We start from the raw sequence: 15,313 nt of genomic DNA on the forward strand, positions 1-15,313 counted from the left end.
TTGCAGCTCGTGCCGAAGCAGCAGCTGCCGTGGGCACGAAGGGAAGAGGCGGACCTTGGCGCCCAGCGCACGGACGTGGAGCTCCCGTGCGACCACCAACCCGGACGTGCAACAGCTCGCCGTGGGCTGCCGCCTCGTCGACGCCCGCGTCCAGGAGGAGCACGGCGGCATCTATGGGCGACACACGACGACACACCGATCCCCGCCTTGCGCGGTCACCCTGCTCGCCATGCGCTGCGGGCCGGGGCTCGATGCGCTCGTCCTCGCCGTCGCCGTGGCGTCCGGCGGCCATGGATTGAGCTCGGAGCAGCCGGGGCCGATTCCTTCGACAGGGTGCTTGGGGCGTCGCTTTGGAGCTTGACTGCTTGAGAGCACCTCGGGGCGGCGTGTTGCAGTCTTGGCCACGCAGGCTGTGCTCGGCGCGCTGTGGACGGACTCGTGGCCGAGCTCGAGCACGAGGCAAGGACGGCGGCACTAGCAACAGCAAAGCAGCAACTCGTCCATGCTGGCGCGCAGGTGCAGAGTGGGAGCACGAGATGGAAAGGCGCACGGAATGTGTTTGTGGGAATGCCTCTAGGAGAGAGAAGAGCAGACACACCGACAGGTGGGCATTGCGTCTAGCTTAACCGTGTTGCCAAACGAAGTGAAAATTTGGTGCCATGTAGGACTGACGACGGGACCTCACTGTCAAATTTTCTGTCAAAACGCACTCAATTGAGTTTTTAGTGTTTTCGGCAAACAATTACTCAAAATCGGTGTTTTCAGCAAACTTTTACGAAAATAGTGGTTTATGGCACTGTCGGACGCAATTGTAGTGGTTTTGGCAATTTACTCGAATGAGAGAGAAAGAAATGAAACGATGAGATCGAGGACCGCAAGGAACTGTCGCGCAGGGAATAGAGAAACGGTAGAGGAGGAGCTGGGGGAATGTGTACCTCAGTGGCGAGGTAGATGGGGGGCGCTCGTGCCAGACATGTTGTGCGTAATTGCCGACCTTGAGGTACCTGGTGACACAACCGACGGGGAACTGGAGGCCAGCCTTGGATGGTCGGGACACGGACTTCGTGCTAGTGGCGGGCTTCGCCTTACCCTCCCGCTGCCGGCAATGGCCATCTTCGGGTCATGGTGCAGGGCGGACACATTGGTGTTGTGATCGCCAGAGAGATTGCCGGAGTTTGGTGAGAATGTGGAGAGAGCGGGGTGTTTGTGATGGTGGAAAGGCAATGACCGTGGCATGTATAACGAGAAGCGACGATCATGCGTGATTGGCGGGAGGGTGACGCCGCGAATCAGTGACGTGGATGGGGGAGGGGTTGGCTCAAAAAATTTGTTTGGGTTTTGTGCGGTTTGGGAATTTGGGATCACGGGGATTTCTGGAATGAGTGGTTGAAGCCTTGAAGGAGGGAATTGTCCATCCGATCCTAGCCCTTTGTCGGACCAGTCTTCTCCGTCCGATTCAGTCTCAATGCATTCAGCTGACAAGGCCGGGCCGGCAAAATCAAGGTCCCTGTGCCAAACTATAAAAATGGGCCTACCACTACATGTAGAACGTTCGGAAGGGACGCACTGCGACATAGCACCAAGTCGTTATCTACAATCAAAGGCGTTTTCTTAGTGCATTTTTTGAAAGGACTCAAAGTTATATTTTCAAACATTTTAGAAAAAGCATATCAAATAATTATTTTCGTGGCATTTTCATCAAAATGCCTAAAAACACAATATATTAAGGCAAGTAGAGAAAACACTTCAGAATAGTTTCCATGCTAAGGTGTTTTTTTCCTTCTTCTATTAGATGACATATTAAGGTGTTCCTCACTACGCCTCAAATCGTCATTCCGTGTGAAAAGCCTAGAAAGAAAACTACCGGATAGGGCTTCTTATATACTCCCTCCGCTCCAAAATAGATAACTCAACTTTATACTAACTTTATAAATACAAAGTTGAATCATCTGTTTTAAAACGAAGGAAGTACTTGTAGTCGACGTTTATTCCTAGAAAGTGTCACACCGAGCAAATAGGTCAGTTGGTTTATCTGTTTTTTTTTGGTAGCACGAGATCGTGAGCTCGATCACAGAAAAACGCATAGAATTTTTTCACCCTCAGCGGTCCTGGCCAGGTGCGAATGTTGGGCCTTCAGCCTATGTCTAAAATTTGGGGCCCCTGCAAATCGTGGGCCCTGTGCCGCCGACACAAGTTGCATGTACCTCGGCCCGGGCCTGCCAGCTGACATGGGTTTGGGCTGTTCTAGTACAATTTCCAAAGGAGAAATTTGGATCAGCACCTCCTGCCCTTTTATGCAACGGTCTGTTCACTTTATTTGGTTCTGAGTTGTTTTTAGTCTTAAAAACATGGCTTTGTCCAAACTATAGATCAGTTCGAGTTCCATTGAGTGAGAAGTAGTTAATTGACTTGAGGTCTGCTATGACGAGGCAGAGCAGTTCTTCGTGAGTATGGAGTCCCCTTTTGTTTTCTCGCACGCCTCTGGTGCCAAGACCGACCACGTATAGCCAACGCGACTCTGGATACTCTTGATTCTAGATTCTCTTGTTCACGCCATTGGTGACCAATCCATAGGGTTCATTCCATTATGGCTACATTACCGTGACCGATGTGTACCTGTTGCAGAGTCGATCCCCCGAGCTCATAGACAAGCAACTGCGTTCTACTATAAATGGGATCTCTTACATTGCTCCATCCACTCCATTGATACTTGCACAACTATTTAACCTACCATCTCTTAGTCATGGTGGTCGGGACCCATCATCACCATCGTAGAGGTGGCCTTGATGACATCTTCATTACCCTGAGCCTGGATGTGGTCGGCCAAAATACTGTTCATGTGCAGACCAATACACCGAAAGAGGAAAAGAGCGGAGACGGAGTGGCCATGGACGGAGTAACTTGAGGAAGTCAACAATACGGCAAGTTCAACAACAACGAACCATCACCCGGGCCATACCAAAACCACATCAAATGAGATCGTGGTGGAGGGCAGACGGAGAAAGACTCGCCTCCTCCCGGCCCTGGTCAACATCCGGCAGAGGAGGAGACGCACAACAGACGGGGAAAAGGTGAGGGCCTCGCCATCAAGAAGATTAACGATGCTCAGTAAGCGACTATAGCTATCAGCTCAGGTTTCCTTTTCTTTTCATATGACACTCTAGCGAGTGGTTTTTCCCTGTTCTGGTTTCTAGCGTTTTCTTTGGTTTTCGGTCAGCCTTTTCTTACAATTTGCAAAAACATGAAAAAAATGTATTCTAAGTAAGTGGACATTTTTTAAAATTAGTTTTGTGGATTTTATTTTAAAACTTGATTTTTTTGGAAAAAAGAACATTTTAGAAAACTTCTGCGGAACATTTAAAAAAAACTCTGGATCAATTTTTGAACATTTTTATTAAACAACTTAACATTTAGAAAGCATGATTTTGTTGAATGATTGAATATTTTAAAAATATAACATTTTTTCCAATCATTTTACAAAAACATGAAAAATTAACCGTTAAAGAGAAAGCCGGTAAAGAAGATAAAAGGAACCTTCTTAAAAAATCCAAAAAATGGGCAAAGAAAAAAGTAGGAAAAGGATCAAACAAAAAAATAGACTGAAACCTTTTAGAAGGTTCGCAAAACAAGAAAATGTTCCTAAAACATATACTATCAGGTTCTCCTGCTACATATAGAAATATTAGATATAATATATTGGATAAGAGTGGAGGTTTACTGAACTGCTTGCATTGCCGCGATTGAAATGGGGCTAATCTTCTAAGCAACTTAGTGTTGTGTGCTTCCCCTTCTTCTTAACTTGCTTTCTGACATAGGATGCTCTCTCGGAACAGTAAGCTTTATCCATTGTAAAGTGGATGAGCCAAGCCAAGATACAACGCCGATGGGGTGGTGACATTCAACGGAAAGATCGATACTTGGCATTTGTCGAAGAGACTCAGGCTGTTAGAGCGGGTTAGAACAGAGCAATGGGGACTAAGAACTGAAATCAGTGAAAGTAACCAGAAATGTCTACAAAGATTATCTCATGAAAAAAGTGATCCCTGCAACTCAAGATAAGTGACCCGGCGAAGATGATGGAACAACCATCTTCCTAATGATGAAGGTTTTCGAGAAGCTGTGGCATAAATCGACCTTGACATTCAATTATTACAATAACAACCCTGAGTTTAATGTTTTAGACCTTTGCTTCACAAACTCTCTCTCCAGTCCCTAACCGACTGCAGATCACCTAGAAATGTCTACAGAGATTATCTCCAGTTCCTAAGGAATTGACAGGGGGGAATTTCAGTAACAATTTCTGTAACTAGTAATGTTTAGTCACATTTGTTGCTCCGAATACACAAATTTTATAAGATTCGTGTATGAACTAGCGGTGTTTGTTGCTCTGAATAACTAGCAATAACAATTAACAAATTTTTGTTGCTCTGAATGATACTAACATGAACAATGGAGTACAGTAATATGAAGGTTAGCCAAACGATGTGCTGATCAAGTTAACAATGGAGTAGTAACATAAATGGTCAATGTAGACATCAATTAAATGGTCAATGTCCATAAATTTTGCCATGATTTCAGGAACCACAGATGACCAAGTTTGCAGCACCCTCTTCAAGCAATTGCATTGAAATTAATATTTGGTTTCTTTTAGAAGATAGATGCAAATGAATGTTAATTGTTAGTGATGAAGAGGAAGAGTGAGTATAAGACTAGCTGTGATGGGAGCACCCACTATACAAAGAGACCTTGTTTGCATGATCAAATCGTCCACATTGATGGAAGAAGTTGCACCTTTAAGAAATGTTGACCACATTGGAGTAGACAATATCTGAAGATCATACCATCTGAAAAAGCTTCAATTTCATCCTTATCTGATCCACTCCAAGAACTTCTTGCATCAACGATGTCAGAGTCTGACATTGTAGATTCAATTCTGGCACTCTGTGAACAACATGAACAAAGGAAAGAATCAATATACTCCTTGAGTCTCAACTGTCTAAAATTTGTTTGCATGAACAGATAAATCTTCTGCATGAAACTTGATTTAGTGAATAGCATGACAAAATCTTCCTTTGCGAGTGATCTGCTGTTTGACTGAACTTCTATTTCACCTGGTAAGTTTTTCACAACAACTCTAAAGGAGGAACATTGCAAGTTTAGCTTTCATTGAAACTTGCAACGTTTTGAAGTAGAAGTGCATCTTGAAAAGAAGCTAAACCATCTATTCCTAAAACTTGCAATGTTCCTATATAAAAAAAGTAAACCATCTACTGCTCGATCACTTTAATCTTCTGTTTCATCTATAGAGAACCTGCGCAGAGAAATCTTCTGTTTGACTGAATCTGCAAGCAGGGGGTGACGAGCTTTCAATTGGCACCAAACGGGGTAGCGGCGGCAAGGAGGAGAGGTGGACGAGGGAGGCGACGAGGAGGAGAGCTGAGCAGGGGTGCTCCGTCACGGGGGAGGGGGTCGCAAAAATGCCATTGAGGCATGAATTTTTGGACAAAGGGAGTATAATTCTATCCATTTTATCTAATACTCTAACAACATTTTATCCATTGGCACTCGATTTAATTGATGTCTACTTTAGACGGCTTGGCTACTTCCTAATATAGTTTCTTGACATTTATATTCTTGTCAGCTGTTGAAGATAGTTCATTTTCAGCCGCTATGGCTGCGTTTGCACATGTTCTTGGTTGGACACAACAAGCTCACACTGAATCTATTGGAAACACAGATGGGTAAGAATGGCATTTCTTTTCTGAAATTGACCTAATGCGGTTCAAAATGTACACTAGGTGCTTATGCTTTCCGAACAAGTTAATAGCTCTAGGTGGCATCAGTGACCAAATACAAAGAACAAAAATTTTCTCCTTGCACGAGAATCACAACACTGTAAGAACATCTTGCTAGTACAAGTTATTTCTAACAATTGTAAGGATGTGTTTGGCTGCTCCTCCTCTTGCATCTCTACTTGTCTAAATATCAACACTCTTAGCAGAGTAGGCGCAACCAACACATCATTACAACTGGCTCGTGCACATAAGCAACTAACTCACTGCCACTATGTTCACAAATTCTTCCTTTGATTACAACAAGAAACTGAAACAATATATAAACTATCAATACTAGTTTTAGCCTTCCATGTAGTTACATTACTTGCTTGTTGCCAACACTTGTCTTTTTGGCAGATAAATGGCAACCTACTACCGTTGCCTGCACTGAGACGACTAAACTAAACTAAATGAGGGTTTGAATTTGACTAAAGATGACTGATGAATAATACAATGACTTAAAAGAACAATGATAAAATGGAAGATTGCAAGGAACTGATAGATCACTAAACCAATGCCAAAGTTGCAAAATATTACCCACCAATACCACCTATAAGTGATAAAAAACGTTTTAGACAAGGGAATGCCAGCCTGGGACAGCCTTTACTGCGCTTTGCGCGCTGGGAGAAGACGCGGCGCGCCCGACAGTCTTTTTTTTAAAATAATTTGGGACTTCAAAAAATTTATGGTTTTTTAAAAAGAATTTTGAAATATTTTTTTTATAAATCACAACATGTTTGTGGATTCAAAAATGTTTGCAATTTTGTAAAAAATGTTTGCTCATTCAAAAAATGTTCCAATTTTTTTTAAAATGCTTGGGAAATCATAAAATATTCCAATTTTTTTAAAAAAATGTTCACAATTTTTCAAAAAGTTAGTGTATTAAAAATGTTAATGAAATTGAACAAAATTTAACCAGTTCAAAAAATGTCCAGGAATGAAAAAATATCCTAAAAATTCAAAAACTGTTAGTAACTTACAAAATAGTTTATTCATTCATAAAATCTAGGATGACTCAAAATATTTAAGTTAAATCAAAAAAATGTTCGTGAATTTCAAAAAATTGTTCCACCAATTTCCTGAAAAATGTTTGTCAATTCTAGAAATGTTCGCTGATTCAAGATTTTTTTTAAAATGTTGACAATTTTATAAAAATATTTGCAAATAGAATAAATGTTCATGAACTTAGAAAATGTTCTTGATTTAAGAACATGTTCAGAAATTTGTAAAAGTGTTCACGATTTGAAATATGTTCAAGAGTTTAAAAAATGTTCATGATTTCATGAAATTGAGAGTGATATTGTATCTCGGTGATGCAGCAAAATGTGGTCATGGCTGTTGGAGAATTTTCTTTTCCGATTGCAACGCATGGGCCCTACGAACCGAGTGCCAAAAATCTGCATACAAGGTCCATTATCCCTCATGGTAATGAGGAGCATGTACACAGCACAAAATAGACACTAAACTAATAGAAATGCTAGAAAAAAACAGCACACTTTTGACCCCATAAAAGCACATACTGGCACCGCCCCCCTCAGCTGAACCGATGAGCAATAACTCATTTTTACATCATTGACCAAAGTTATCTCATGTGAAATTCAAAACAAATACTTCATATACTAGTAGAACGCCCGTGCATTGCTACGGGCCTAGCGGAGGTAAATGAATCAACTAACAAAGGCATCATTTTCTACCACGGGCTTGATCTGGTGCCACCTAAATTGTCCTAATATTCTCCTGCTAGTATATAAGTTCCAGAACAGAAAAGTGGAAAACAACTATCCCAACTACAAATTAAGAGGATCAAATAAAATCAGAAGTTCACTATTTCAGATCTTATTCTATGTTCAGATTAATTTATATATAGAATCATATTTTTGAACACTTATATATATAAACATTGATCATGTGTCTAATGCCTATCCTCACTGCCTGCTACCATTGCTGATGTGAGCCCCATATATTCCCCCATCCTTAGCGATGAATGTTGTGTTTCCTAGCCACCTCGAACACTTGCACCACCAAATCGTTGTCCTCCCCACTTCTCACACGCTTTTTTTTAAATATGTACCCATTTGTTTTTCAAATCTTGAGATTTGTACCTGTAGGCAATGATGTAAAGCAATAATGTTCATTCTAAAGCATACAATTTTAGCAAATTGTAAGCATATCAATGTGATGTACAATAGGAAGTCGGTGCTACAAAATGGAAGGAACTATATAGGAATAAGTAATCGTAATTCATAAGATCTATTTCATCCTCACATCTCTTCTTATGGCATGATAAACAGCCTGGACCTGAACAACAACCAAAGTAACCTTGTACACATGGAAGTAAAATTTCTACAAATGGGAATCTAGGTGGTTAAGTAGAATATATTTGAGCATTACAAAACAGGGTGCTACCTCCTCATTCGAAACCACAAGAATCCTCCCCAAAAACATTCCCCCTAGTAGATATTTTCCGACTTGCTTCGCGATGTACAAACCAAATTGAGATGTTATCTTAATTAAAACTAACGTTCATTTATTTGTATGGCAAACGAAACATATACACAGAACCAAATACTACAATAAACAGCTAGCTATGCTCACAAGCTTGTGACCATAAATATATATGGATTATTTATCCAAAAGTCCGTGGTGTTAAGAAAGATGTTATATTGCGCAAAGACAGTTCCCACATCAAATCTATGGCGCATATGTTACCACATATTGTTGGGGTACACATTTTATATACTGGAAACAAGCCGTAGACAAAAGAAACTCCTTTATCATCACTCCATGAAATAAAAAAACACATGACGAGGAGAATTACCATCGTAATATTAAACCTGAAAACAAACGGTCTTAGTTACATAGAAGTCAGCAAGAATTAGAAACATTGGAGCTAATTAGTTAACCAATTAAATTTTCCCTGAGACACTAATCAAACCATAAAACTCTCAATACAAGTCCACTAATTACTTAAATTAGCATAAGGGTTTTAAAAAAAAATCTCACCTATTGACTCCGGCACACGTTCGAAACGCGGAAAGATCAACAGACTTGTTGGGCAGATCGATCTTGCCGCAGTTGGTCCACTAAGAAAATCATAATGCCACACTTGGTGTAAACTGCAGGGGGGAAAGATATTTCAGCTAGAACCAATATTTTTAACCTGATGCACTGATAAGAGAACACGCAGGAAGCCGGTTAAGAAAAACTAAACCACATGCGTTTTATACAGACCGTGCACACACTATTGATACAGAGCCGACCCATCCGTCTTGAATCTTTCTGAAATTACAATCCAATTAAATATATAAAACCCAGTATGGTACTAAATATCCAACTATCTGGATTTCTCTACAAACAATCTCAACTTGGAACCAGTATAGTCTGAAAACTTTACTGGTAGGATTGAGAAAACATAGGTACCTTGATCACATGGATTTTGCTCTGCGGCGTTTGCTGGAAATCCCTAATTACCGGCTAGAAAATTCTCACCCACTCCAAGCCACACAAACTGTTCTTCTCACCCTCAGTCCTTCTTCAGATGCACACATTCGTCATTTGGTTAAATGATAGAAAAAAATTGTATGAACAATCAATGTATATACCTGAATTAAACAGTAGCTACAATGGTCACGCACTTCATCTTCTTTTCTATTCGAGTGGACACCAGATCAAGCTAGTTGATGGTGCTCTGAAAGTCAATGTACATCTGATACACCACGTTGATGATTTTTTGCTGTTTCATGGGCCACACTATTGCTATCTCATGCAAATCTCCCGTAGATTTCCTCTGATCCGACCCAAATCTGATACACCATGCAGCCTAACAAAGCAAGAAAATGCACCAAACTGAAATCATGTTTTGCATAAGCAGATTATAAGATAATTTTGAAGGGTTCTGTGTAATAAACAATTTAAAGCAGCACATGCATGTCGGAGGACCATATATTGACGAATACAATACATAACACTGTACTCTGAAAGTCAATGTCGTTGTACTCACTTATTTCCTCTTACAGCAAATACATAGTGATGAATTAATGTAGGCGATCTTTACTTTAATCCATATGCTGTGTTATTAACTACATGAACATGAGAAACTGAGACTCAAATTTTTCTTTTGTGCCATTGCAAACCTAGTTAGGTCTCTTCTCTCCAATAATCAAAAGAGAATACATGCATCTAAAGAAAGCACATACATACCTCCAGTTAAGACCATCTAAACCATTCGGGCAAAAATATGTATAGTCATTGATCAGCTATACATGCCTGATGCAGCCGCATGGCTTCGTTTCTCGTGTTCTCCTCCACCTGACCATCGCCGCCACTCCCCACCATTGCATGTGCCAAGTTCGTCCTCGTCACACATGCTTGTATTATGTTCGCTGACACAGGAATAGTGATCTCCACGCCCGCCCTTACCCACTCGTCGGGCCCCTACTAAACGCATCTCCGCGTGCGCCCTCGCCACCAAGTGCCTTTCAGCGACACAGAGAGAGACTACACCATCGCATGTGCTTAATCAAGATCAAATTGTAAATTATGTCGATGTTCATTGATCAAGCCTTACCATCAGTCCTACAATTGCAATCCACGTACAGTGCAGATCCTACACCGCACACAATTTCACACACAACCACAAAATGCAGTCCAAAAAATATGGTCAAACCAGACCAATGATTCTCACCAAGATGCGCACAGGCTTGATTCAGACCGCATCGGCTCATGCATCAACAAGGCGCTGCTCCATCTCCTATAGACATCACATTATGAGATGCTAAGAGTTAGTGAGAGTTTGGGGTATCATCGTCACTCATGTGCTCCACCTACTTGCTCCTCAGAAAAAACATTGTACACACAGATTGGAAGAACCAAATCAATTTTGGTACTGATTTGTCCACGTTCGAAGGACTTCTGTCACCAGATCATAACTTTCTTGCTTCACACATGAGGCTGCACAACAGAATCTGCAAAGCAACGGAATCAGTTGGGCATTTATTTATGATAATTAACTCGCAAGATGGATGGATGCAGCTGCTCACGTACCTGATCCTGGTGGCCGGCGGCTTCCGCAGAGCTGCTTTACCTGCGGACAACGGCGACAAATAGATGACATGAATTTAATTTACGTTTTGAGGTGCCATGTGACGTCAACAACGGAGGGGTCATGGCCGTACCTGTCGTAGATGACGAAGCGGGGGTCAGGGCCAACGGAGCCCAAGAAGTCGGTGAAGAAGGCCACCGCCAGGTCTTGCCCTATCATGGACTGCGTCGCCTCGGAAGCCGGGGACACCAGGTCCTCTTACACGCACACCTCGCTAGGTCCCCTTCGCCACGTTCGCACTCCACAGGTGTCGTTCCAAATCGAGTACCGAGGAAGATGGGGATGGGAGTGGAAGAAGGCCGGCGTGCAGATTCATCACCTCCTTGTCGACCTTGACCACTCGTGACAACAGCGGAGGAGAACCCCGAGGTTTGGTTAGGCCTCACCGGCGGAGGCAAGTCGAGGGGAGGGGCGGCAGCGGGCGGCGGAGATGGGACACTCAGCGGGCGGTTCGTCTGATCTTTTTTCGTGCGAGGGGCGTCGCTACATGGTCGTGGTCCGTTTTTTTCGCACGAGTGGGCCTCACTGTGTGGTCGTCGACCGGATTGTCCGTTTTCTCTTCGTGATGGGATCGTCCGTTTTCTCTTCGTGATGGCGCCGACGCCGGCAGTCTCAGAGGTCAGCGTAGGAGCACAAATAATTTGTTTATTTCCTTAAAATCAGTTCTTTGTTTCCTGAAAATCTATTATTTGTTTCCTAAAATAAATTTCACTAATGAGAGAAATCGATTGATTTGAATAAGTTAGGAAAGTTAGATTAAAATTTATAATTAGGGGTCGATTGATTTGCATAACTTAAGAAAGTTAGATCCATGATTTGTTATACGTTAGGAATGTTCTGGTTGTAAAAGAGCGGGGAGAAAAATAAACCGATGGACCAGGATGGGAGGGGGTGGTGGGAGGAGAGACGAAAAAACCCAGCGAAAAAAAACCGTGGAGACTATTCACCAACTCAGACATTAGAAGTAGAGATAGTGGGGGTGTGAACAAATAGCACGCACGGGAAGTTAGGAACATAACTTAAACTGCCAAAAAAAGCGAACATAAGAAGACAAACGGATTATATTCACCCCCCCTCGGGGGATGGATGGCTATCAATTTCTCCCCCATTACCCCGCACAACTGCACTTGAACACTAAGGAGAATCGGTTTTCAGACGGGAATGAGGTGCCCGCTCTTCCTCGGAAATGTGCCTCTCTCCCTCCCTCCCTCCCTCCCCTCTCTCTCCCACACACACACTCCGCAGCTCATCCCCTCTAGAAATGACACACAAATGAAAAGGACACCCCCACACGGTTCGGAGTCCAAACAAGGAGTGGGCGGCCTACAACCTGAATAAAAAGTCCAACGACAAATAAACCCGACACGCACTCGCGAGTGACAGACAAATGAGGGACACCTGCAACGTCGAGATTCATGCATGATCAGACCGACAAGATTTAAGAAACCATCGAGATTAATTTAGGAGATGGGACAAATTCTAATGACAATTACACTTGCTAGATTTTTCATAGCAAGGAAGGATGCATTTCAGAGCTTGAATCACATGCTACGACATTATATACTATTCAATTAGGAGTTAGGACAGAGTAATTTCTATCCAGACTTCTAAGGCAAACAATACAAAGGAGGTAACTACGGCTCCCTCCACATTTTCACATCCGGGCTTGGGACCGGCAAAGGCAGTGCTAGGCCACACCAACCAATCATTCAGCAAAGCATACAAGGCACACACACTCAGAGTCAAGCCACGCACAATCACACACACAATCATTGTCAAAATGCAATATTCACACTTCTAAGGCAAACAATACAAAGGAGGTAATTGCAACTCCCTCCACATTTTCACATCCGGGCTTGGGACCGGCAAAGGCAGTGTTAGGCCACACCAACCAATCATTCAGCAAAGCATACAAGCCACACACACACAGAGTCAAGCCACGCACAATCACACACACAGTCATTGCCAAAATGCAATATTCACAGTCACACACATCACAGTCAAATGCACAATATTCACACAGTCACACACAGTCACACATCACAGTCAAATGCAATATTTGCACACAGTCACACGCACACACACACATACACACACAGGCAAACACACAGTCCCACACACAGACAGTCAAGCCACACACACAAGAGAGTCTAGCCACAAACAGTCAGACAGACACAGAATGGAGCACTTGCACACAAGAAACAAACATAGATAGGGGCACAAACAGAAAGCAACAAGAAACACCGAAGTAAACTCAGAAAGCTATAAAGAAATTCCAAAACCTGAATGACTAAACGATTTCTCTCGAGGGGTGAGGGTGATTCAGATCTTCGTTCCTGAAAACAGGAAGCTGGTTAGAGGCTGATTAAGTGATTATCTTCATCACTACCCACAAGTTTGTAGGCCTATGGACAAAAAAGAAATGTTAAATGCGTTCTTATTCTACTTACTAGAGAAAGCAAGGCGTGTAACATGAGCAACATTCTTATAGAAATTTTGGCTAAGGTAAGCCATTCCTACCTACAATATATATGTTTCAAGTTGGCAACTGTGGTTGCCTCTCATGAGTTACAAGCCGATGGATAGCCTGAAAAATGACATGAGCAACTTAAAATGTGAGTTTCCACAATGTAAATGATGTTTCTATTATTCTTGAAGCAAGAAGAGTAGCTTACGTTACCAGCAGCACCAGCAGTCATATATTTACAAAAGAAGATTAAGATGACCTGTGATGTAATAAGCATCATATGAGTCAAAAATACTTGGAATCAGTTTATGATCATAACAACATAGGTAATTATTCCTGTGTGTATATCAAAGTTATCAAGATAGGAACTTATTGAGTCTGTGTATCTTGCAACTCCAATAATTCACCTGGTTTGTCGTCTTGCTTTAGCTATAGGTGAGAAGAACTGATAACAAACACTAGTAGAAAACAGGGCTTTCGTCCAGGCCTGTTTAGCCCATTAGTCCCGGTTCAATCCAGAACCGGGACTAATGTGAGCATTTATCCCGGTTCGTGCGGCTAAGGCATTAGTCCCGGTTCACCTGTGCCCTTTAGTCTCGGTTTGTGCCTCAAACCGGGACTAAAGGGTGCGATGCCCATTAGTCCCGGTTCATGCCTCAAACCGGGACTAAAGAGTAGACCTTTAGTCCCGGTTTGAGGCACGAACCGGGACTAATGGGGTTGAGACCTTTAGTCCCGGTTCGTGCCACGAACCGGTACTGAAGGTCCCATTTTCAAACTCTACCCCCCCCCTGTGGATCGCCTTTTCAATTTAAAAAAAAATAAAAGAAAATGATGGAAATGTCAAAAAAAAATAAAAGAAAATAAGTTTCCCATGTGATATGTGGTCTAGTTGTTGGGGAAATTTGCAAATGTGAATTTCGACTTTATTTGCAAAATCTCTCTGGAATTTGTAAATATGGGCATAACTTTTGCATACTAACTCGGATGAAAATTTTTTTTATATGAAAAATTATCTACTCGAAAAGTTACATCCAAATTTAACGGGGGGAACCCCGTTAAACATTTTCAAAATCCTCAAAAACCTAACAGAAAAAAAGTTACGGGGCTTTTAATATCTAGAGTGGAAAAAATCGGAAAAATGACAAACTGTGGTCAAACCATGGTCAAACTAATTATTCAAAATAACTATTGTTTTCTAAATAATTATTGTTTTTGAAAACAATAGTTTGAAACTCAAACAGTGAAATGTGTCAATTCATGCTCAAGCAAAATTCCTGAGGGTTAATAGGATTAACATCTTACTATTGTCAGGAAAACAACAAGTGCAGACTTGGAAACGAGGGAGAATAGAACCCGGAAGTTAAGCGTGCTCAGGCTGGGTGAGTGGGAGGATGGGTGACCGTTCGGGAAGTTAGGTGATTTGGAATGATGAGGGTGATTAGAGAAGAGGATAAATTGAGCAGTGATGAGGGGTGCTGATTAGAGATTCACTAATGAGGGGTTAAAATAATTCAGAAATGTGAAAATAAAAAATTTCAAAAAAAAATTTCAAAAAAATTTTCAAAAAAAAATCATAAAATTTCCATTAGTCCCGGTTGGTAAAGGCTCCACGTGGCCGCGGCCTTTAGTCCCGGTTGGTGAACCGGGACAATAGGCCCTTTTTCTACTAGTGAAATAGAAGTTACACAAATGTAAGTACCCCATTCCTGCAATATTCAGATGTCTGATGCACGGTATGATGTTCAGGAAAGAGTGAGGAAGTGGCAGGGGCTACATCATTCATGTTAGGAATCTGGTAACAAAGAGGACCAAGGTAGTACCTTCTAGGAAGAAATTTTGCTATTTCTGCCCATTTATTCCCTGGGCATTATAAATGCATGTTCCTCCTCATAGTCCAAGCATCTCTCT

General features: G+C 41.9%; 1 long non-coding RNA gene across 1 annotated transcript; it reads right to left on the bottom strand.

Moving 5' to 3' along the window:
- Nucleotides 1-9,344: 9,344 nt before the first annotated feature.
- On the bottom strand, nt 9,345-10,949 carry LOC119328259. Its single transcript, XR_005158898.1, has 3 exons — nt 10,878-10,949; nt 10,035-10,798; nt 9,345-9,654 (listed from the first exon to the last, which is right to left on the bottom strand). It is a non-coding gene; the product is annotated as an uncharacterized LOC119328259 (long non-coding RNA).
- Between the last annotated feature and the right edge of the window lie 4,364 nt (nt 10,950-15,313).

This window comes from Triticum dicoccoides, chromosome 7A (assembly GCF_002162155.2).
Source record: "Triticum dicoccoides isolate Atlit2015 ecotype Zavitan chromosome 7A, WEW_v2.0, whole genome shotgun sequence".
NCBI classification, from domain to species: Eukaryota; Viridiplantae; Streptophyta; class Magnoliopsida; order Poales; family Poaceae; genus Triticum; species Triticum dicoccoides.